Source organism: Dendrobates tinctorius, unplaced genomic scaffold, assembly GCF_039654945.1.
Source record: "Dendrobates tinctorius isolate UK_male_01 unplaced genomic scaffold, ASM3965494v1 ptg000350l, whole genome shotgun sequence".
Lineage (NCBI taxonomy): Eukaryota > Metazoa > Chordata > Amphibia > Anura > Dendrobatidae > Dendrobates > Dendrobates tinctorius.
Window position 1 is genome coordinate 3,693,193 of NW_027362016.1, and position 22,666 is coordinate 3,715,858.

Here is a 22,666-nt window from a genome sequence, read left to right on the forward strand (position 1 = left end):
AGTAATTGCAGGTGTTGATTAACTCATTGTGCAAAATAATTTCTAAAATGTGGTCACTTTGGGAGGTTTTCTGCTGTTTTGGTACTCTGCAAATTTCATCTGCAAGGTATTCCTGCAAAATCTGCATTGCAAAACCCAAATAGGGCTCTTCCTTTCAAAGCCCTGCTGTGTGGCCAAACAGTAGTTTCTGAAGAAATGTGGTGCATCACCGCATTTGTGAGAAATCTAACATTTCTAATATCCAAACAAAATAAATGGAGGTTTAAAAATTAATGCAGACGAAAAGTACGCATATAAAAAATGTTATTTATTGACTTTTTTGGGGTGGTGTGACGTTTTTAATCACAAGGAATGGTAACATTTCTGCTGACTAGCATGGAAGGAGTTAAGTTCCAATTGCATATTGAAGCGGTCTAAGGCGAGCGGTCTAATACCGAGCGGTCTAAGGCGCTGCGTTCAGGTCGCAGTCTCCCCTGGAGGCGTGGGTTCAAATCCCACTTCTGACATCAACATTTAATTTCAAGAAACTTTATCTTCATTTATTGATTAGATGAGGTCAAACAAAACTTAGTAATGTGGTTTTGAAAAATTTCCTGAGAGTCTTTGGAGTGAATCTGAATTTGTCCTCTCAAAAAAGAACTCTAGGAACATCAAACAGATTTTTTGTGCATATGTCTGTTGTTCTTTTGGCACTAGAAAAATCCTTTGGACAGTCAATGAGGAGGGACTATTTCACCTCTTTGTGTTCTCTGTCCCTATTAGGGTAGGGAATCAACCTTCTACAGTGCTGTCATGAAATATATCTAGAAACGGATTTGCTGGTAAGTCTACTTTCATAGTTTTCACCTCATACATCAATAGACCATAACGATACTTAATAAACAAAAACTTAACAAGTAGGTAATCATAGTTTAAAAAATGTGAAATGCCCATGTCATTCTGACATGTTTCAGCACATTTTGGGACAAATGGTCTCACTTTTAACAATCAATAAAATATTTTCTCTAAATTTTTGTCTCTTTTTTGCTCCAATTGTTGGAGCAAAATATGCTGTGGACAACGTCAAAAAGGCAAAAAACACAAGCTCCACACAGGTCCGTCATCTTTAATTTGAAATATAGGAGGTTTCTACTTTAATGGTGAGACAAAGCATCTACATATTTGACATTGCTCCAGTGAGTAGAGCCCACTTAAAAATGTATGGGTTGCTTGCCTCTGCAAGCAAAAGCTGGGCACTAAACTGGCATACTTGCAATGCTGGATGGTTCAGAGTGAAAACACCTATAGGCTGACAATAGTAATTGCAGGTGTTGATTAACTCATTGTGCAAAATAATTTCTAAAATGTGGTCACTTTGGGAGGTTTTCTGCTGTTTTGGTACTCTGCAAATTTCATCTGCAAGGTATTCCTGCAAAATCTGCATTGCAAAACCCAAATAGGGCTCTTCCTTTCAAAGCCCTGCTGTGTGGCCAAACAGTAGTTTCTGAAGAAATGTGGTGCATCACCGTATTTGTGAGAAATCTAACATTTCTAATATCCAAACAAAATAAATGGAGGTTTAAAAATTAATGCAGACGAAAAGTACGCATATAAAAAATGTTATTTATTGACTTTTTTGGGGTGGTGTGACAAGTTTGTAATCACAAGGAATGGTAACATTTCTGCTGACTAGCATGGAAGGAGTTAAGTTCCAATTGCATATAGAAGTCAGGATGGCCGAGCGGTCTAAGGCGCTGTGTTCAGGTCGCAGTCTCCCCTGGAGGCGTGGGTTCAAATCCCACTTCTGACATCAACATTTAATTTCAAGTAACTTTATTTTCATGTAATGTGGTTTTGAAAAATTTCCTGAGAGTCTTTGGAGTGAATCTGAATTTGTCCTCTCAAAAAAGAACTCTAGGAACATCAAACAGATTTTTTGTGCATACGTCTGTTGTTCTTTTGGCACTAGAAAAATCCTTTGGACAGTCAATGAGGAGGGACTATTTCACCTCTTTGTGTTCTCTGTCCCTATTAGGGTAGGGAATCAACCTTCTACAGTGCTGTCATGAAATATATCTAGAAACGGATTTGCTGGTAAGTCTACTTTCATAGTTTTCACCTCATACATCAATAGACCATAACGATACTTAATAAACAAAAACTTAACAAGTAGGTAATCATAGTTTAAAAAATGTGAAATGCCCATGTCATTCTGACATGTTTCAGCACATTTTGGGACAAATGGTCTCACTTTTAACAATCAATAAAATATTTTCTCTAAATTTTTGTCTCTTTTTTGCTCCAATTGTTTGCATCTCATAAAAAATAAAACTTGATGTAACATTATGCATGCAAATTGTGTTTTATGTGCGACCATGACCTATTCTAGAAGCACAGGGTCAGAATTATACTGGTGCATGGAGACAAACTGAAAATGTAAAAATTCAATGGCAAAATTGCTGTCTTTTTCTACTCATTCACAAATAGTTAATGAATGTTATTAAATATGTACAGCAAAATGGAAGGCGTTTCAAATAGAAATCATGCTTCAAAAAACAGTCAAATGAAAAATTATAATATATCCCTCCAGGTGTGACACTTGACATTTGCAGAGTGTCAAACCCCCCAGAAAATGTATAGATATGGCCGAAATAGCTCATTTGGGAGAGCGTTAGACTGAAGATCTAAAGGTCCCGGGTTTCGGCAAAATGCTTTTTCTTCACCGTTTACATTTTAAGGAGATATTAAACAAAGCACATGGACTGATCATGATCAAAAGGCCTAAAAATCTTAACTATCTACAGAAAACAAAATGTTAAAAATTTGAGAAACGGTAACTTTTTCCTTTTGAACACATGAATGTTTTTTAGTAATTTTTCCTCTATTTTGTTTTATTTCAGATTGACTTAGCTGTAAGAGGATTAAAAGGTAACCTGATAGCTGAAACAGACAGCACTTATCAGACACTAGCTGAATGATTATAGTCAGCTTGTTTGACTTTGAAACACTGAGGCATTACTGAGACAAATGTCCTTAAAAAATATGCTGTGGACAAAGTCAAAAAGGCAAAAAAACACAAGCTCCACACAGGTCCGTCATCTTTAATTTGAAATATAGGAGGTTTCTACTTTAATGGTGAGACAAAGCATCTACATATTTGACATTGCTCCAGTGAGTAGAGCCCACTTAAAAATGTATGGGTTGCTTGCCTCTGCAAGCAAAAGCTGGGCACTAAACTGGCATACTTGCAATGCTGGATGGTTCAGAGTGAAAACACCTATAGGCTGACAATAGTAATTGCAGGTGTTGATTAACTCATTGTGCAAAATAATTTCTAAAATGTGGTCACTTTGGGAGGTTTTCTGCTGTTTTGGTACTCTGCAAATTTCATCTGCAAGGTATTCCTGCAAAATCTGCATTGCAAAACCCAAATAGGGCTCTTCCTTTCAAAGTCCTGCTGTGTGGCCAAACAGTAGTTTCTGAAGAAATGTGGTGCATCACCGTATTTGTGAGAAATCTAACATTTCTAATATCCAAACAAAATAAATGGAGGTTTAAAAATTAATGCAGACGAAAAGTACGCATATAAAAAATGTTATTTATTGACTTTTTTGGGGTGGTGTGACAAGTTTGTAATCACAAGGAATGGTAACATTTCTGCTGACTAGCATGGAAGGAGTTAAGTTCCAATTGCATATCGAAGTCAGGATGGCCGAGTGGTCTAAGGCGCAGCGTTCAGGTCGCAGTCTCCCCTGGAGGCGTGGGTTCAAATCCCACTTCTGACATCAACATTTAATTTCAAGAAACTTTATCTTCATTTATTGATTAGATGAAGTCAAACAAAACTTAGTAATGTGGTTTTGAAAAATTTCCTGAGAGTCTTTGGAGTGAATCTGAATTTGTCCTCTCAAAGAAGAACTCTAGGAACATCAAACAGATTTTTTGTGCATATGTCTGTTGTTCTTTTGGCACTAGAAAAATCCTTTGGACAATCAATGAGGAGGGACTATTTCACCTCTTTGTGTTCTCTGTCCCTATTAGGGTAGGGAATCAACCTTCTACAGTGCTGTCATGAAATATATCTAGAAACGGATTTGCTGGTAAGTCTACTTTCATAGTTTTCACCTCATACATCAATAGACCATAACGATACTTAATTAACAAAAACTTAACAAGTAGGTAATCATAGTTTAAAAAATGTGAAATGCCCATGTCATTCTGACATGTTTCAGCACATTTTGGGACAAATGGTCTCACTTTTAACAATCAATAAAATATTTTCTCTAAATTTTTGTCTCTTTTTTGCTCCAATTGTTTGCATCTCATAAAAAATAAAACTTGATGTAACATTATGCATGCAAATTGTTTTTTATGTGTGACCATGACGTATTCTAGAAGCACAGGGTCAGAATTATACTGGTGCATGGAGACAAACTGAAAATGTAAAAATTCAATGGCAAAATTGCTGTCTTTTTCTACTCATTCACAAATAGTTAATGAATGTTATTAAATATGTACAGCAAAATGGAAGGCGATTCAAATAGAAATCATGCTTCAAAAAACAGTCAAATGAAAAATTATAATATATCCCTCCAGGTGTGACACTTGACATTTGCAGAGTGTCAAACCCCCCAGAAAATGTATAGATATGGCTGAAATATCTCAGTTGGGAGAGCGTTAGACTGAAGATCTAAAGGTCCCTGGTCCAATCCCGGGTTTCGGCAAAATGCTTTTTCTTCACCGTTTACATTTTAAGGAGATATTAAACAAAGCACATGGACTGATCATGATCAAAAGGCCTAAAAATCTTAACTATCTACAGAAAACAAAATGTTAAAAATTTGAGAAACGGTAACTTTTTCCTTTTGAACACATGAATGTTTTTTAGTAATTTTTCCTCTATTTTGTTTTATTTCAGATTGACTTAGCTGTAAGAGGATTAAAAGGTAACCTGATAGCTGAAACAGACAGCACTTATCAGACACTAGCTGAATGATTATAGTCAGCTTGTTTGACTTTGAAACACTGAGGCATTACTGAGACAAATGTCCTTAAAAAATATGCTGTGGACAACGTCAAAAAGGCAAAAAACACAAGCTCCACACAGGTCCGTCATCTTTAATTTGAAATATAGGAGGTTTCTACTTTAATGGTGAGACAAAGCATCTACATATTTGACATTGCTCCAGTGAGTAGAGCCCACTTAAAAATGTATGGGTTGCTTGCCTCTGCAAGCAAAAGCTGGGCACTAAACTGGCATACTTGCAATGCTGGATGGTTCAGAGTGAAAACACCTATAGGCTGACAATAGTAATTGCAGGTGTTGATTAACTCATTGGGCAAAATAATTTCTAAAATGTGGTCACTTTGGGAGGTTTTCTGCTGTTTTGGTACTCTGCAAATTTCATCTGCAAGGTATTCCTGCAAAATCTGCATTGCAAAACCCAAATAGGGCTCTTCCTTTCAAAGTCCTGCTGTGTGGCCAAACAGTAGTTTCTGAAGAAATGTGGTGCATCACCGTATTTGTGAGAAATCTAACATTTCTAATATCCAAACAAAATAAATGGAGGTTTATAAATTAATGCAGACGAAAAGTACGCATATAAAAAATGTTATTTATTGACTTTTTTGGGGTGGTGTGACAAGTTTGTAATCACAAGGAATGGTAACATTTCTGCTGACTAGCATGGAAGGAGTTAAGTTCCAATTGCATATCGAAGTCAGGATGGCCGAGTGGTCTAAGGCGCAGCGTTCAGGTCGCAGTCTCCCCTGGAGGCGTGGGTTCAAATCCCACTTCTGACATCAACATTTAATTTCAAGAAACTTTATCTTCATTTATTGATTAGATGAGGTCAAACAAAACTTAGTAATGTGGTTTTGAAAAATTTCCTGAGAGTCTTTGGAGTGAATCTGAATTTGTCCTCTCAAAGAAGAACTCTAGGAACATCAAACAGATTTTTTGTGCATATGTCTGTTGTTCTTTTGGCACTAGAAAAATCCTTTGGACAGTCAATGAGGAGGGACTATTTCACCTCTTTGTGTTCTCTGTCCCTATTAGGGTAGGGAATCAACCTTCTACAGTGCTGTCATGAAATATATCTAGAAACGGATTTGCTGGTAAGTCTACTTTCATAGTTTTCACCTCATACATCAATAGACCATAACGATACTTAATTAACAAAAACTTAACAAGTAGGTAATCATAGTTTAAAAAATGTGAAATGCCCATGTCATTCTGACATGTTTCAGCACATTTTGGGACAAATGGTCTCACTTTTAACAATCAATAAAATATTTTCTCTAAATTTTTGTCTCTTTTTTGCTCCAATTGTTTGCATCTCATAAAAAATAAAACTTGATGTAACATTATGCATGCAAATTGTGTTTTATGTGTGACCATGACGTATTCTAGAAGCACAGGGTCAGAATTATACTGGTGCATGGAGACAAACTGAAAATGTAAAAATTCAATGGCAAAATTGCTGTCTTTTTCTACTCATTCACAAATAGTTAATGAATGTTATTAAATATGTACAGCAAAATGGAAGGCGTTTCAAATAGAAATCATGCTTCAAAAAACAGTCAAATGAAAAATTATAATATATCCCTCCAGGTGTGACACTTGACATTTGCAGAGTGTCAAACCCCCCAGAAAATGTATAGATATGGCTGAAATAGCTCAGTTGGGAGAGCGTTAGACTGAAGATCTAAAGGTCCCTGGTCCAATCCCGGGTTTCGGCAAAATGCTTTTTCTTCACCGTTTACATTTTAAGGAGATATTAAACAAAGCACATGGACTGATCATGATCAAAAGGCCTAAAAATCTTAACTATCTACAGAAAACAAAATGTTAAAAATTTGAGAAACGGTAACTTTTTCCTTTTGAACACATGAATGTTTTTTAGTAATTTTTCCTCTATTTTGTTTTATTTCAGATTGACTTAGCTGTAAGAGGATTAAAAGGTAACCTGATAGCTGAAACAGACAGCACTTATCAGACACTAGCTGAATGATTATAGTCAGCTTGTTTGACTTTGAAACACTGAGGCATTACTGAGACAAATGTCCTTAAAAAATATGCTGTGGACAACGTCAAAAAGGCAAAAAACACAAGCTCCACACAGGTCCGTCATCTTTAATTTGAAATATAGGAGGTTTCTACTTTAATGGTGAGACAAAGCATCTACATATTTGACATTGCTCCAGTGAGTAGAGCCCACTTAAAAATGTATGGGTTGCTTGTCTCTGCAAGCAAAAGCTGGGCACTAAACTGGCATACTTGCAATGCTGGATGGTTCAGAGTGAAAACACCTATAGGCTGACAATAGTAATTGCAGGTGTTGATTAACTCATTGTGCAAAATAATTTCTAAAATGTGGTCACTTTGGGAGGTTTTCTGCTGTTTTGGTACTCTGCAAATTTCATCTGCAAGGTATTCCTGCAAAATCTGCATTGCAAAACCCAAATAGGGCTCTTCCTTTCAAAGCCCTGCTGTGTGGCCAAACAGTAGTTTCTGAAGAAATGTGGTGCATCACCGTATTTGTGAGAAATCTAACATTTCTAATATCCAAACAAAATAAATGGAGGTTTAAAAATTAATGCAGACGAAAAGTACGCATATAAAAAATGTTATTTATTGACTTTTTGGGGTGGTGTGACAAGTTTGTAATCACAAGGAATGGTAACATTTCTGCTGACTAGCATGGAAGGAGTTAAGTTCCAATTGCATATCGAAGTCAGGATGGCCGAGTGGTCTAAGGCGCAGCGTTCAGGTCGCAGTCTCCCCTGGAGGCGTGGGTTCAAATCCCACTTCTGACATCAACATTTAATTTCAAGTAACTTTATCTTCATGTAATGTGGTTTTGAAAAATTTCCTGAGAGTCTTTGGAGTGAATCTGAATTTGTCCTCTCAAAAAAGAACTCTAGGAACATCAAACAGATTTTTTGTGCATATGTCTGTTGTTCTTTTGGCACTAGAAAAATCCTTTGGACAGTCAATGAGGAGGGACTATTTCACCTCTTTGTGTTCTCTGTCCCTATTAGGGTAGGGAATCAACCTTCTACAGTGCTGTCATGAAATATATCTAGAAACGGATTTGCTGGTAAGTCTACTTTCACAGTTTTCACCTCATACATCAATAGACCATAATGATACTTAATAAACAAAAACTTAACAAGTTGGTAATCATAGTTTAAAAAATGTGAAATGCCCATGTCATTCTGACATGTTTCAGCACATTTTGGGACAAATGGTCTCACTTTTAACAATCAATAAAATATTTTCTCTAAATTTTTGTCTCTTTTTTGCTCCAATTGTTTGCATCTCATAAAAAATAAAACTTGATGTAACATTATGCATACAAATTGTGTTTTATGTGTGACCATGACCTATTCTAGAAGCACAGGGTCAGAATTATACTGGTGCATGGAGACAAACTGAAAATGTAAAAATTCAATGGCAAAATTGCTGTCTTTTTCTACTCATTCACAAATAGTTAATGAATGTTATTAAATATGTACAGCAAAATGGAAGGCGTTTCAAATAGAAATCATGCTTCAAAAATCAGTCAAATGAAAAATTATAATATATCCCTCCAGGTGTGACACTTGACATTTGCAGAGTGTCAAACCCCCCAGAAAATGTATAGATATGGCTGAAATAGCTCAGTTGGGAGAGCGTTAGACTGAAGATCTAAAGGTCCCTGGTCCAATCCCGGGTTTCGGCAAAATGCTTTTTCTTCACCGTTTACATTTTAAGGAGATATTAAACAAAGCACATGGACTGATCATGATCAAAAGGCCTAAAAATCTTAACTATCTACAGAAAACAAAATGTTAAAAATTTGAGAAACGGTAACTTTTTCCTTTTGAACACATGAATGTTTTTTAGTAATTTTTCCTCTATTTTGTTTTATTTCAGATTGACTTAGCTGTAAGAGGATTAAAAGGTAACCTGATAGCTGAAACAGACAGCACTTATCAGACACTAGCTGAATGATTATAGTCAGCTTGTTTGACTTTGAAACACTGAGGCATTACTGAGACAAATGTCCTTAAAAAATATGCTGTGGACAACGTCAAAAAGGCAAAAAACACAAGCTCCACACAGGTCCGTCATCTTTAATTTGAAATATAGGAGGTTTCTACTTTAATGGTGAGACAAAGCATCTACATATTTGACATTGCTCCAGTGAGTAGAGCCCACTTAAAAATGTATGGGTTGCTTGCCTCTGCAAGCAAAAGCTGGGCACTAAACTGGCATACTTGCAATGCTGGATGGTTCAGAGTGAAAACACCTATAGGCTGACAATAGTAATTGCAGGTGTTGATTAACTCATTGTGCAAAATAATTTCTAAAATGTGGTCACTTTGGGAGGTTTTCTGCTGTTTTGGTACTCTGCAAATTTCATCTGCAAGGTATTCCTGCAAAATCTGCATTGCAAAACCCAAATAGGGCTCTTCCTTTCAAAGCCCTGCTGTGTGGCCAAACAGTAGTTTCTGAAGAAATGTGGTGCATCACCGTATTTGTGAGAAATCTAACATTTCTAATATCCAAACAAAATAAATGGAGGTTTAAAAATTAATGCAGACGAAAAGTACGAATGTAAAAAATGTTATTTATTGACTTTTTTGGGGTGGTGTGACAAGTTTGTAATCACAAGGAATGGTAACATTTCTGCTGACTAGCATGGAAGGAGTTAAGTTCCAATTGCATATCGAAGTCAGGATGGCAGAGCGGTCTAAGGCGCTGCGTTCAGGTCGCAGTCTCCCCTGGAGGCGTGGGTTCAAATCCCACTTCTGACATCAACATTTAATTTCAAGTAACTTTATCTTCATGTAATGTGGTTTTGAAAAATTTCCTGAGAGTCTTTGGAGTGAATCTGAATTTGTCCTCTCAAAAAAGAACTCTAGGAACATCAAACAGATTTTTTGTGCATATGTCTGTTGTTCTTTTGGCACTAGAAAAATCCTTTGGACAGTCAATGAGGAGGGACTATTTCACCTCTTTGTGTTCTCTGTCCCTATTAGGGTAGGGAATCAACCTTCTACAGTGCTGTCATGAAATATATCTAGAAACGGATTTGCTGGTAAGTCTACTTTCATAGTTTTCACCTCATACATCAATAGACCATAACGATACTTAATAAACAAAAACTTAACAAGTTGGTAATCATAGTTTAAAAAATGTGAAATGCCCATGTCATTCTGACATGTTTCAGCACATTTTGGGACAAATGGTCTCACTTTTAACAATCAATAAAATATTTTCTCTAAATTTTTGTCTCTTTTTTGCTCCAATTGTTTGCATCTCATAAAAAATAAAACTTGATGTAACATTATGCATGCAAATTGTGTTTTATGTGCGACCATGACCTATTCTAGAAGCACAGGGTCAGAATTATACTGGTGCGTGGAAACAAACTGAAAATGTAAAAATTCAATGGCAAAATTGCTGTCTTTTTCTACTCATTCACAAATAGTTAATGAATGTTATTAAATATGTACAGCAAAATGGAAGGCGTTTCAAATAGAAATCATGCTTCAAAAAACAGTCAAATGAAAAATTATAATATATCCCTCCAGGTGTGACACTTGACATTTGCAGAGTGTCAAACCCCCCAGAAAATGTATAGATATGGCCGAAATAGCTCAGTTGGGAGAGCGTTAGACTGAAGATCTAAAGGTCCCGGGTTTCGGCGAAATGCTTTTTCTTCACCATTTACATTTTAAGGAGATATTAATCAAAGCACATAGACTGATCATGATCAAAAGGCCTAAAAATCTTAACTATCTACAGAAAACAAAATGTTAAAAATTTGAGAAACGGTAACTTTTTCCTTTTGAACACATGAATGTTTTTTAGTAATTTTTCCTCTATTTTGTTTTATTTCAGATTGACTTAGCTGTAAGAGGATTAAAAGGTAACCTGATAGCTGAAACAGACAGCACTTATCAGACACTAGCTGAATGATTATAGTCAGCTTGTTTGACTTTGAAACACTGAGGCATTACTGAGACAAATGTCCTTAAAAAATATGCTGTGGACAAAGTCAAAAAGGCAAAAAACACAAGCTGAACACAGGTCCGTCATCTTTAATTTGAAATATAGGAGGTTTCTACTTTAATGGTGAGACAAAGCATCTACATATTTGACATTGCTCCAGTGAGTAGAGCCCACTTAAAAATGTATGGGTTGCTTGTCTCTGCAAGCAAAAGCTGGGCACTAAACTGGCATACTTGCAATGCTGGATGGTTCAGAGTGAAAACACCTATAGGCTGACAATAGTAATTGCAGGTGTTGATTAACTCATTGTGCAAAATAATTTCTAAAATGTGGTCACTTTGGGAGGTTTTCTGCTGTTTTGGTACTCTGCAAATTTCATCTGCAAGGTATTCCTGCAAAATCTGCATTGCAAAACCCAAATAGGGCTCTTCCTTTCAAAGCCCTGCTGTGTGGCCAAACAGTAGTTTCTGAAGAAATGTGGTGCATCACCGCATTTGTGAGAAATCTAACATTTCTAATATCCAAACAAAATAAATGGAGGTTTAAAAATTAATGCAGACGAAAAGTACGCATATAAAAAATGTTATTTATTGACTTTTTTGGGGTGGTGTGACGTTTTTAATCACAAGGAATGGTAACATTTCTGCTGACTAGCATGGAAGGAGTTAAGTTCCAATTGCATATTGAAGCGGTCTAAGGTGAGCTGTCTAATACCGAGCGGTCTAAGGCGCTGCGTTCAGGTCGCAGTCTCCCCTGGAGGCGTGGGTTCAAATCCCACTTCTGACATCAACATTTAATTTCAAGAAACTTTATCTTCATTTATTGATTAGATGAGGTCAAACAAAACTTAGTAATGTGGTTTTGAAAAATTTCCTGAGAGTCTTTGGAGTGAATCTGAATTTGTCCTCTCAAAAAAGAACTCTAGGAACATCAAACAGATTTTTTGTGCATATGTCTGTTGTTCTTTTGGCACTAGAAAAATCCTTTGGACAGTCAATGAGGAGGGACTATTTCACCTCTTTGTGTTCTCTGTCCCTATTAGGGTAGGGAATCAACCTTCTACAGTGCTGTCATGAAATATATCTAGAAACGGATTTGCTGGTAAGTCTACTTTCATAGTTTTCACCTCATACATCAATAGACCATAACGATACTTAATAAACAAAAACTTAACAAGTAGGTAATCATAGTTTAAAAAATGTGAAATGCCCATGTCATTCTGACATGTTTCAGCACATTTTGGGACAAATGGTCTCACTTTTAACAATCAATAAAATATTTTCTCTAAATTTTTGTCTCTTTTTTGCTCCAATTGTTGGAGCAAAATATGCTGTGGACAACGTCAAAAAGGCAAAAAACACAAGCTCCACACAGGTCCGTCATCTTTAATTTGAAATATAGGAGGTTTCTACTTTAATGGTGAGACAAAGCATCTACATATTTGACATTGCTCCAGTGAGTAGAGCCCACTTAAAAATGTATGGGTTGCTTGCCTCTGCAAGCAAAAGCTGGGCACTAAACTGGCATACTTGCAATGCTGGATGGTTCAGAGTGAAAACACCTATAGGCTGACAATAGTAATTGCAGGTGTTGATTAACTCATTGTGCAAAATAATTTCTAAAATGTGGTCACTTTGGGAGGTTTTCTGCTGTTTTGGTACTCTGCAAATTTCATCTGCAAGGTATTCCTGCAAAATCTGCATTGCAAAACCCAAATAGGGCTCTTCCTTTCAAAGCCCTGCTGTGTGGCCAAACAGTAGTTTCTGAAGAAATGTGGTGCATCACCGCATTTGTGAGAAATCTAACATTTCTAATATCCAAACAAAATAAATGGAGGTTTAAAAATTAATGCAGACGAAAAGTACGCATATAAAAAATGTTATTTATTGACTTTTTTGGGGTGGTGTGAAAAGTTTTTAATCACAAGGAATGGTAACATTTCTGCTGACTAGCATGGAAGGAGTTAAGTTCCAATTGCATATCGAAGGACGATACCAGATGATCACAGCCGCAACAAAATCTCCCCCCAGGACGGACGTCTTTCCAGCGGGACGAGACTGCAGCTCGAGACCTGGTGAGAAAATATATCATCTTACCTAACCTTCTGTATTCACGTCCGGCTGGGAGGAGATAGTTGGCTGTCTTCTCTGAACCCTTAAACTGACCACGTTTGAAAGTCCTGAGCCTACGGACCCGGTCAGGTATATAATTCCTTAATTGTCTGTGTGTATTATCCGGTCTAACCAATTCGGAGGGTGTATCTAGAATCCATCTAGTATCTGATAAAAACTATTTCATACTGCACTAGGGCTACTAGAAGCATACAGAGCAGAGTGCAAAGGGGCTGTTTCCACTGAGTTATCACCCTGGTTCCGACCTTAGACGGTCGAAGAAGTTATATATATATATCAGATATATACATATAGGTGCTCACGTCCGGCCATACGCCCACGGTATAAACTGGGCCCGGTGACGTGAATGACACGGTATATACATTTTTAAGGAAAGAGGTGATTACTAATTTTTCCCCCTCTGCTGAAATATCAACCACCTATCTAGAAGTGATTACCACTATTTACTATACCTAAAGTGACAAAAAGCCCAGCCCTAGTTGCCTTGGTAACAAAAGAACAGTGAAAGGGATAAGGAATACATTCATAATAGTTTTTTTTTATGTTTGAAGTATTGATGCATTGTTGTGACACGCCTGTCCGCAGCTCTCATATTGAATATACTGCCATACTGGTTAGACTGCTATTTCAGCTGCATTTCCTGAATGCAAAGTGTTTAATAATCACGCTACATTATCTGTATTCAGTCCGGAGGATATAAAATATAAAATGTAATAAGTTGTTTTATAGTATACACACAGTAACCCTTCAAGCATATTTATAATTACGGTAATCTAAAAGTTTAATTGTCTGCCTTATCTGCTTTGCCTCTCTGCTTTGCTGTTTTGGTTGTTTGCATACGTGATTGTTACCTCAGCCAGCCTGAAAAGGAAAAAAATATAGATAGGGAGACGTACTGAGCAAATTCTCTGTCACTCTGGTTCCGGTCCTGCTCTCGGCTTGACCGATGATCGCAGAAGTCTGAACTGTGTCTCTCCCAGTGGGCAAGTGGGAGTAGGGGCTTGACTACTCTCAGTGATTTTCCAATCTCTAAGTGGTTGGTAACTTCTTGCGGGTTTCCCACCGGACATCATCTGGCTAAGATGATGGTGTTTTAGCTGCAGCATAGGTTCATAAGTTATATGGGTGGAAGGGTAATTTCAATTACCGTGTTGATGTGACTGAGTGATTGCTCTCTCCCTGAAAAGTATGGTTTGCCCAGGTGTAGATTTTTCACCTCTACAAATCAGGCTGGCATATGGATAGGTAAATTGCGAATTGTTTTGGTGTCAAGGATTCGCAGTATTTGATGTCAGTACCAGTTTTAAATTCATTGTCTTTTGTCTTTTGTAGTGTGTATAATTTGCAGGAGGCGTACTAGCATGTGGTTAAAATTTTTGAATGCATTCTATGTGTGTATACATATATATGTTGTGAAATTAGAGAATTGGATAAACTGGTTTTGTTCTGCATACTATAATTATAAGGTTAGTTGGTTCAGGTAGAAAGAGAATTACTTGAATGGTAATTGCTTGATTTGTACAGATATCTCTGTGAGATCCGAGGTCTATTGTTACTTTTTAGTTATTGTTTTACTAATGTCACTACATTTCTCTATGAGATGGTTTTCTTTGAAAGGTTTTAGAGCGAAAGTTTTGAGGAAACAGAAATTTTAACAATTTATAAGGTATTTTTATACTACGCAGTTTCTGGATACACAAGATTTGTGAAATACTCTGGTGTTAGTTGTTGGTTAATTCCCTATATTACTGTGTTCAAGATAGCTAGACATCACTATGTTCACTGAAGACCCCTTTACTCGGACATAAGGAGTACATACAGCTTTTACAGTCACATATCCAACTGTTCATAACCCCGTGAGAATTTGTTTCAAGACGCCCACATACATATGTTTTTCAGATATACTCAGAATTCAGATGATAGAATGGGTGGGAGCAGTCAGTCAATATCTATAAGACAGATATGACCCATAGTGGAGTGAGAAAGAAAATGTACGTTAAGAAACCCTCTGATCACGAGGGGAGGAGCATTAGATAAGAAGGGATAGAAGAATGTGTTAATGAGTGGAGAGCAGCGTCCCAGCCTCAGGTATTATGAGGTGTTACAGGACCCTGAAGCATTTTATAAGATGGCAGAGGAAGTTAGGAAAAAAGGCATGAGGAGAGGAATATAACAAGATTGCTGAATTTTGTGCAAAACAAATATTTACACAGGAAGATGTCAGTTGCAATATCTGCATTACATTCATTTATACATCTATATACATTCCCGATGACTGGACGTGTGCCAGCTGTCAAACGCAGAATGCAGAATATCGTGAGACTTGTTCTGACTGTCAGATGACCAACCCAAAGAGCCGTACCTTCTTTCCAACTATTTATATAGACGGCACGTCTTGTGCTACATCCTGTCCAGCATCCATTATAGTTTTATTAATTAATGTAATTTATGAAAAGAATAATGAAGAAAAAGATGAATATGACATGGAGGTATATAAGTAAACAGAACCGGAGGAGACAGGAAATAAATAGCTCAGACTGATAATCTACAGTATTTATCGTTATATGGTGAGGGGACATAATTATCATCATCATCTTTTAAGCCTCAAAGCTCATACTTTTATACACAATCTACTACATGCAAGGACTCCTGGAAATGCCAGGAGACAGATACCCTAGTAAACAGCTCGCCCCCCCCCACAAAAATACAGTAGAGAAACAACATCTCTCACCCAGACAGAGGTTGAGGATACTCCTCTCAAATTCCTGGTGGGTCCCGATGCAATCAGAAGATTGATCAGGGACATTGATCTACTTGCTGAAGAAGTATGTAGTCTTTTTTTTTTTTTTTTTTTTTTACAGGACACATCTGTAGATCATGTGGGCGTTGAACTAATGGCACTGATCCCAGACTCAATATTGGCAGGCTGAAAATCCAGTTTGTAAAGGTGGGGCCGAAGCCAGTAGCCCTGCTGCCAAGGAAATTGCAATATTCATCCTATTTCACCCTCCATTTCATAATTTGCAATTATTTCTATGAAGTTATGGATAATACATGACGTATGTGCTGTCAATGAAGTTATAGTACTGAACACATCTATGGTACCAAATCCACACACTATGTTTTTTTTATCAATTCTATTTATTTTTCTATGGTTTACGGTGATTGACCTGGCCAATGCTTTCTTCAGTTTATTTCTACATGCTGCAAGCCAGTACCTGTTTGTTTTCACATGAGGGCCAGCAATATATTTGGACTATGATGCCTCAAGGGGCACAGTATAGCCTCTCTATGTTCACCCGAGCCATGACCACGGTCCTGGAGCCCTGGAAGAGGATACATCCCACAGCCACTTCGTTTTACAATATATATGGATGACCTCTTCCCCTGACTGAAGACAGCCAAGCCAATACTGCTCTTCTACACATGCAACCTTTTTATAATTATTTCAAGACTTTCCAAGAAGGTAATCAGTGTGTTTTATATACTAAATTGCAATCACATTTTCACAGCTCTAGGACTGCCAGGCTATACCGAACTGTTTTGTCTGTTTGTCATGAAGAAGCCTGACCATGTAAATGGAGTCCTAACACAGCTTCACGGAGGAAGACAATGCCCTCCTGGCTTCTACTCTCCAAGACTTGACCAAGTGGCTCGTGGAGTCCCAACTTGCATGAGAACCGTGTTTGCAACCCACCTGTGCTGGACAAAGCTTCTGATATTTTTATGGGTCACCAGTTGAAGATCCTGGCCCAAAGCACCTGTCTGCAATGCCCTACTCTGCTCCCGGACGTCACCATCTCCAGATGTGCTGTCCATAATTCAGCTACTCTTCTACCTCTGCCAAAGGGGGGAGGAAGATGGAGGATGAAAACCACATCTCTGACACATTAGTGGAAGAGGTAGTCGACTCTGAAATGGCTGAACGCGATTGTCTTGCTGTCATGAGGCAAGAGAACACCTGGAAGATCCTGACCTGATGCTCATTGTGGATAGACCAAGGTATGCAGACCAAGAAGGCCGTTCGCACACTGGTATAGCAGTAGCCACAGAAGTAACTTGCTGCCAGCAAAACCACTGCCTATATCCAAAAGGACTGCAGGCCTTGACAGAAGCATACGAGAGGTCCACTCAACATGAAGCTATCAAGATCAATCTGGAGAGAAAGAGACTTCATCACGGCTAACGGAACGCCGGTCAGACACCACAAAGCCATGCAAGAATTAATGGAGTCCTTGTTGATGCCAGGAAGAGTTGCGGTGGTAAAAGTAAAAGCACACACACTGGAGACACTTCAAGGGAAGCAGTGGGCAACAGGCTAGCTGAAGTAACAGCAAAAGAAGCAGCAGTAATACCGGTTGACACGGAAACAGAGGAAAAGGAATAACACTCCAGAAACAAGTATCCAAGGAAGAAAAGAAGAAATGGACCTAAGATGAAGTTATACAGGATGAAATACACCTAAGGATGAACAAGGAAAATTTAAGGCCTCGAACAAAACTTTACATACTTGATGCTATACAGGAAACAGGGGTCATAGCATAAGAGTTTAGTCTTTCCCTTGGGTCACAAACACGCACAAGTATAATTGCCTATATGTAGACTAAGTTTAAAAACATGTGACTAAAATGCATTTTCGAGTCTTTTCATCCATCCCAGATCCTGAGGACATAGGAGCCCACCAGATCCTGCCCGGTGACTGAGTCCTCATCACCAAGAGGTTCAACAGACGTACCCTTGAACCTAGAGATGACAGCCTGTTCCAAGTCCTGTCAACTATCGCAGCAGTCCATGGGTCCTCGCTTCCCACTGCAAGGAGATGCCGGATCCAGAGTCCAGTAGCGGCTGCCACTCTTCATCCCTCTGGCACTTATCCTTCTCCCAGCTCAAGGGGTAGTCAATCACCAAGGGGTAGTCACTCATGAGAAGGGCATACTGACTTTCTGGTATAATGTCTCCACCCCAAGAGTAACATATCAATTTGACTACTGTCTCACAATAAGAATGTCCAGGCCCCATGGCACAGTTTCATATCAGGTTTAATACACAATTCATCTGTGTCACTACTGCTGAAATAGGGGAAGGTTCAAACTGGGAGGATTAGTCTCTTGTTGGGTGGCACACTGGTGAAAGTGACTGGAGACATCAACCAGCCCAGGCCCTACAGCGAAGGGACAAATGGGGAATAAGCCTATTAAGTCGCATGACCCTGTCCAAAGCCCATTTTAAGGGTCAGAGTGGCCTTCCAGATTCAATACTCCCTGTCACTGCCACTCACTGCCCCAAGGAGGGATGCATAGTTCTGTACCTTACTATTGACAACCCTTCAGAGTATGAGCAAGGGTTATATGTACTAGGCTCAAGTACTAAACTTGGGAGGGAAAATGGTGACACAAAAGGTAAATTTTGGCTAAGAAGCATAGATACCAGTGGGGGCACACAGGGAGCACCTGACAAATTCAAAGTCGAGAACGAGACAATAGTTGTGTTTAAACCCACCATCCCCGCAAATAAGAATGCAAAGCGGATAAACTATTTATACAATAATCAACAACGGTTTATAAAATACACTGGGGATGCCATGAAGGCAATTATTGACCCATTAAGTTTGCAAAAGTTATTTTATGTCCTTTGATCATATTTTCTTTAATTCTATGCTGCATAGTGCCATGCCTTAAGAAAATGATGATGAAAACTATGGAAACCACAGTGATGACCATGCATGCCGATTTTGAAGATCCCCTGTATGAAAGATGTCCCAATGAAAACATGCAAGCACCACCTCCGGAATATGCCTGCTTGAAGCAAGCCAATGAGGGAAAGTCCAGGATCTGACTTCCTCCTGTGCAAAGTCCGTTAGGAGGGGGTCCATCTACTAGAGATGGGTCGTCTCGTATATACGGTGAAGATTAGTTAGTTAGGTTCCAGCAATGTTGAGATAGGTAGGCTGGGAGGACAGATCGATAGGTTCGACGAGATTAGGATTTTGATTTTGCATATCTCCAAAGGAGGGACTGTTAAGGGAAGAATATATGGCACATGAATATATACAAGAATCAAAACTGTATCACTATATGGACGCTTTGCTGGATATTGGGATCATGTTGCTTTAAGATACTTCTGATTTTCTTATATTTTCTTATATTTTCTTAGAGTTGTTTCTGTATGGTATCATTCACCTAAGCTTCACCAAATATTGAATAAACTGGGTGGACCAGGGTAAGCCAAGCTAGAAAACAATACTTGTGTATATAAGTATTGTTTAGCAATGTGGGAGCAGTAAACGGTAACCCAGAAGTGTACATAATGATTGTGTAGCGACCTGAGAAAAGCAAATAGTAACTGGAAATATGTCCATGATGTAACTGATGATGTAGCTCAAATTCTGTTATAAAAGCTGTACACGTTTGATTAAAGACAGAGAAGAATCATACTGACACGATACCCTCTTGTCTTGTGTATTCTTTCCTCGAGTATACGTATACCTTGTGCCAAAGCTACAATTCGGCCACAGACAATTAAGACGGGTCGCACCTTAGTGTGACAGAATCATCACTTGCAATGCTGGATGGTTCAGAGTGAAAACACCTATAGGCTGACAATAGTAATTGCAGGTGTTGATTAACTCATTGTGCAAAATAATTTCTAAAATGTGGTCACTTTGGGAGGTTTTCTGCTGTTTTGGTACTCTGCAAATTTCATCTGCAAGGTATTCCTGCAAAATCTGCATTGCAAAACCCAAATAGGGCTCTTCCTTTCAAAGCCCTGCTGTGTGGCCAAACAGTAGTTTCTGAAGAAATGTGGTGCATCACCGCATTTGTGAGAAATCTAACATTTCTAATATCCAAACAAAATAAATGGAGGTTTAAAAATTAATGCAGACGAAAAGTACGCATATAAAAAATGTTATTTATTGACTTTTTTGGGGTGGTGTGACAAGTTTTTAATCACAAGGAATGGTAACATTTCTGCTGACTAGCATGGAAGGAGTTAAGTTCCAATTGCATATCGAAGCGGTCTAAGGCAAGCGGTCTAAGGCGAGCGGTCTAATACCGAGCGGTCTAAGGTGCTGCGTTCAGGTCGCAGTCTCCCCTCGAGGCGTGGGTTCAAATCCCACTTCTGACATTTAATTTCAAGAAACTTTATCTTCATTTATTGATTAGATGAGGTCAAACAAAACTTAGTAATGTGGTTTTGAAAAATTTCCTGAGAGTCTTTGGAGTGAATCTGAATTTGTCCTCTCAAAAAAGAACTCTAGGAACATCAAACAGATTTTTTGTGCATATGTCTGTTGTTCTTTTGGCACTAGAAAAATCCTTTGGACAGTCAATGAGGAGGGACTATTTCACCTCTTTGTGTTCTCTGTCCCTATTAGGGTAGGGAATCAACCTTCTACAGTGCTGTCATGAAATATATCTAGAAACGGATTTGCTGGTAAGTCTACTTTCATAGTTTTCACCTCATACATCAATAGACCATAACGATACTTAATAAACAAAAACTTAACAAGTAGGTAATCATAGTTTAAAAAATGTGAAATGCCCATGTCATTCTGACATGTTTCAGCACATTTTGGGACAAATGGTCTCACTTTTAACAATCAATAAAATATTTTCTCTAAATTTTTGTCTCTTTTTTGCTCCAATTGTTTGCATCTCATAAAAAATAAAACTTGATGTAACATTATGCATGCAAATTGTGTTTTATGTGCGACCATGACCTATTCTAGAAGCACAGGGTCAGAATTATACTGGTGCATGGAGACAAACTGAAAATGTAAAAATTCAATGGCAAAATTGCTGTCTTTTTCTACTCATTCACAAATAGTTAATGAATGTTATTAAATATGTACAGCAAAATGGAAGGCGTTTCAAATAGAAATCATGCTTCAAAAAACAGTCAAATGAAAAATTATAATATATCCCTCCAGGTGTGACACTTGACATTTGCAGAGTGTCAAACCCCCCAGAAAATGTATAGATATGGCCGAAATAGCTCAGTTGGGAGAGCATAAGACTGAAGATCTAAAGGTCCCTGGTCCAATCCCGGGTTTCGGCAAAATGCTTTTTCTTCACCGTTTACATTTTAAGGAGATATTAAACAAAGCACATGGACTGATCATGATCAAAAGGCCTAAAAATCTTAACTATCTACAGAAAACAAAATGTTAAAAATTTGAGAAACGGTAACTTTTTCCTTTTGAACACATGAATGTTTTTTAGTAATTTTTCCTCTATTTTGTTTTATTTCAGATTGACTTAGCTGTAAGAGGATTAAAAGGTAACCTGATAGCTGAAACAGACAGCACTTATCAGACACTAGCTGAATGATTATAGTCAGCTTGTTTGACTTTGAAACACTGAGGCATTACTGAGACAAATGTCCTTAAAAAATATGCTGTGGACAAAGTCAAAAAGGCAAAAAAACACAAGCTCCACACAGGTCCGTCATCTTTAATTTGAAATATAGGAGGTTTCTACTTTAATGGTGAGACAAAGCATCTACATATTTGACATTGCTCCAGTGAGTAGAGCCCACTTAAAAATGTATGGGTTGCTTGTCTCTGCAAGCAAAAGCTGGGCACTAAACTGGCATACTTGCAATGCTGGATGGTTCAGAGTGAAAACACCTATAGGCTGACAATAGTAATTGCAGGTGTTGATTAACTCATTGTGCAAAATAATTTCTAAAATGTGGTCACTTTGGGAGGTTTTCTGCTGTTTTGGTACTCTGCAAATTTCATCTGCAAGGTATTCCTGCAAAATCTGCATTGCAAAACCCAAATAGGGCTCTTCCTTTCAAAGACCTGCTGTGTGGCCAAACAGTAGTTTCTGAAGAAATGTGGTGCATCACCGCATTTGTGAGAAATCTAACATTTCTAATATCCAAACAAAATAAATGGAGGTTTAAAAATTAATGCAGACGAAAAGTACGCATATAAAAAATGTTATTTATTGACTTTTTTGGGGTGGTGTGACAAGTTTGTAATCACAAGGAATGGTAACATTTCTGCTGACTAGCATGGAAGGAGTTAAGTTCCAATTGCATATCCAAGTCAGGATGGCCGAGCGGTCAAAGGCACAGCGTTCAGGTCGCAGTCTCCCCTGGAGGCGTGGGTTCAGATCCCACTTCTGACATCAACATTTAATTTCAAGAAACTTTATCTTCATTTATTGATTAGATGAGGTCAAACAAAACTTAGTAATGTGGTTTTGAAAAATTTCCTGAGAGTCTTTGGAGTGAATCTGAATTTGTCCTCTCAAAAAAGAACTCTAGGAACATCAAACAGATTTTTTGTGCATATGTCTGTTGTTCTTTTGGCACTAGAAAAATCCTTTGGACAGTCAATGAGGAGGGACTATTTCACCTCTTTGTGTTCTCTGTCCCTATTAGGGTAGGGAATCAACCTTCTACAGTGCTGTCATGAAATATATCTAGAAACGGATTTGCTGGTAAGTCTACTTTCATAGTTTTCACCTCATACATCAATAGACCATAACGATACTTAATAAACAAAAACTTAACAAGTAGGTAATCATAGTTTAAAAAA

The 22,666-nt window shown here is 37.9% G+C and overlaps 5 non-coding genes across 5 annotated transcripts; all 5 read left to right on the top strand.

The window, feature by feature from the left end:
* Positions 1-1,706: 1,706 nt before the first annotated feature.
* TRNAL-CAG (transfer RNA leucine (anticodon CAG)) lies at positions 1,707-1,789 on the top strand. Its single transcript has one exon. It is a non-coding gene; the product is annotated as a tRNA-Leu (tRNA).
* A 1,892-nt stretch (positions 1,790-3,681) lies between these two features.
* On the top strand, positions 3,682-3,764 carry TRNAL-CAG (transfer RNA leucine (anticodon CAG)). Its single transcript has one exon. It is a non-coding gene; the product is annotated as a tRNA-Leu (tRNA).
* A 1,934-nt stretch (positions 3,765-5,698) lies between these two features.
* On the top strand, positions 5,699-5,781 carry TRNAL-CAG (transfer RNA leucine (anticodon CAG)). The gene has a single exon. It is a non-coding gene; the product is annotated as a tRNA-Leu (tRNA).
* Positions 5,782-7,714: 1,933 nt separating this feature from the next.
* Positions 7,715-7,797, top strand: TRNAL-CAG (transfer RNA leucine (anticodon CAG)). The gene has a single exon. It is a non-coding gene; the product is annotated as a tRNA-Leu (tRNA).
* Positions 7,798-9,700: 1,903 nt separating this feature from the next.
* TRNAL-CAG (transfer RNA leucine (anticodon CAG)) lies at positions 9,701-9,783 on the top strand. The gene has a single exon. It is a non-coding gene; the product is annotated as a tRNA-Leu (tRNA).
* The last annotated feature ends 12,883 nt before the right edge of the window (positions 9,784-22,666 follow it).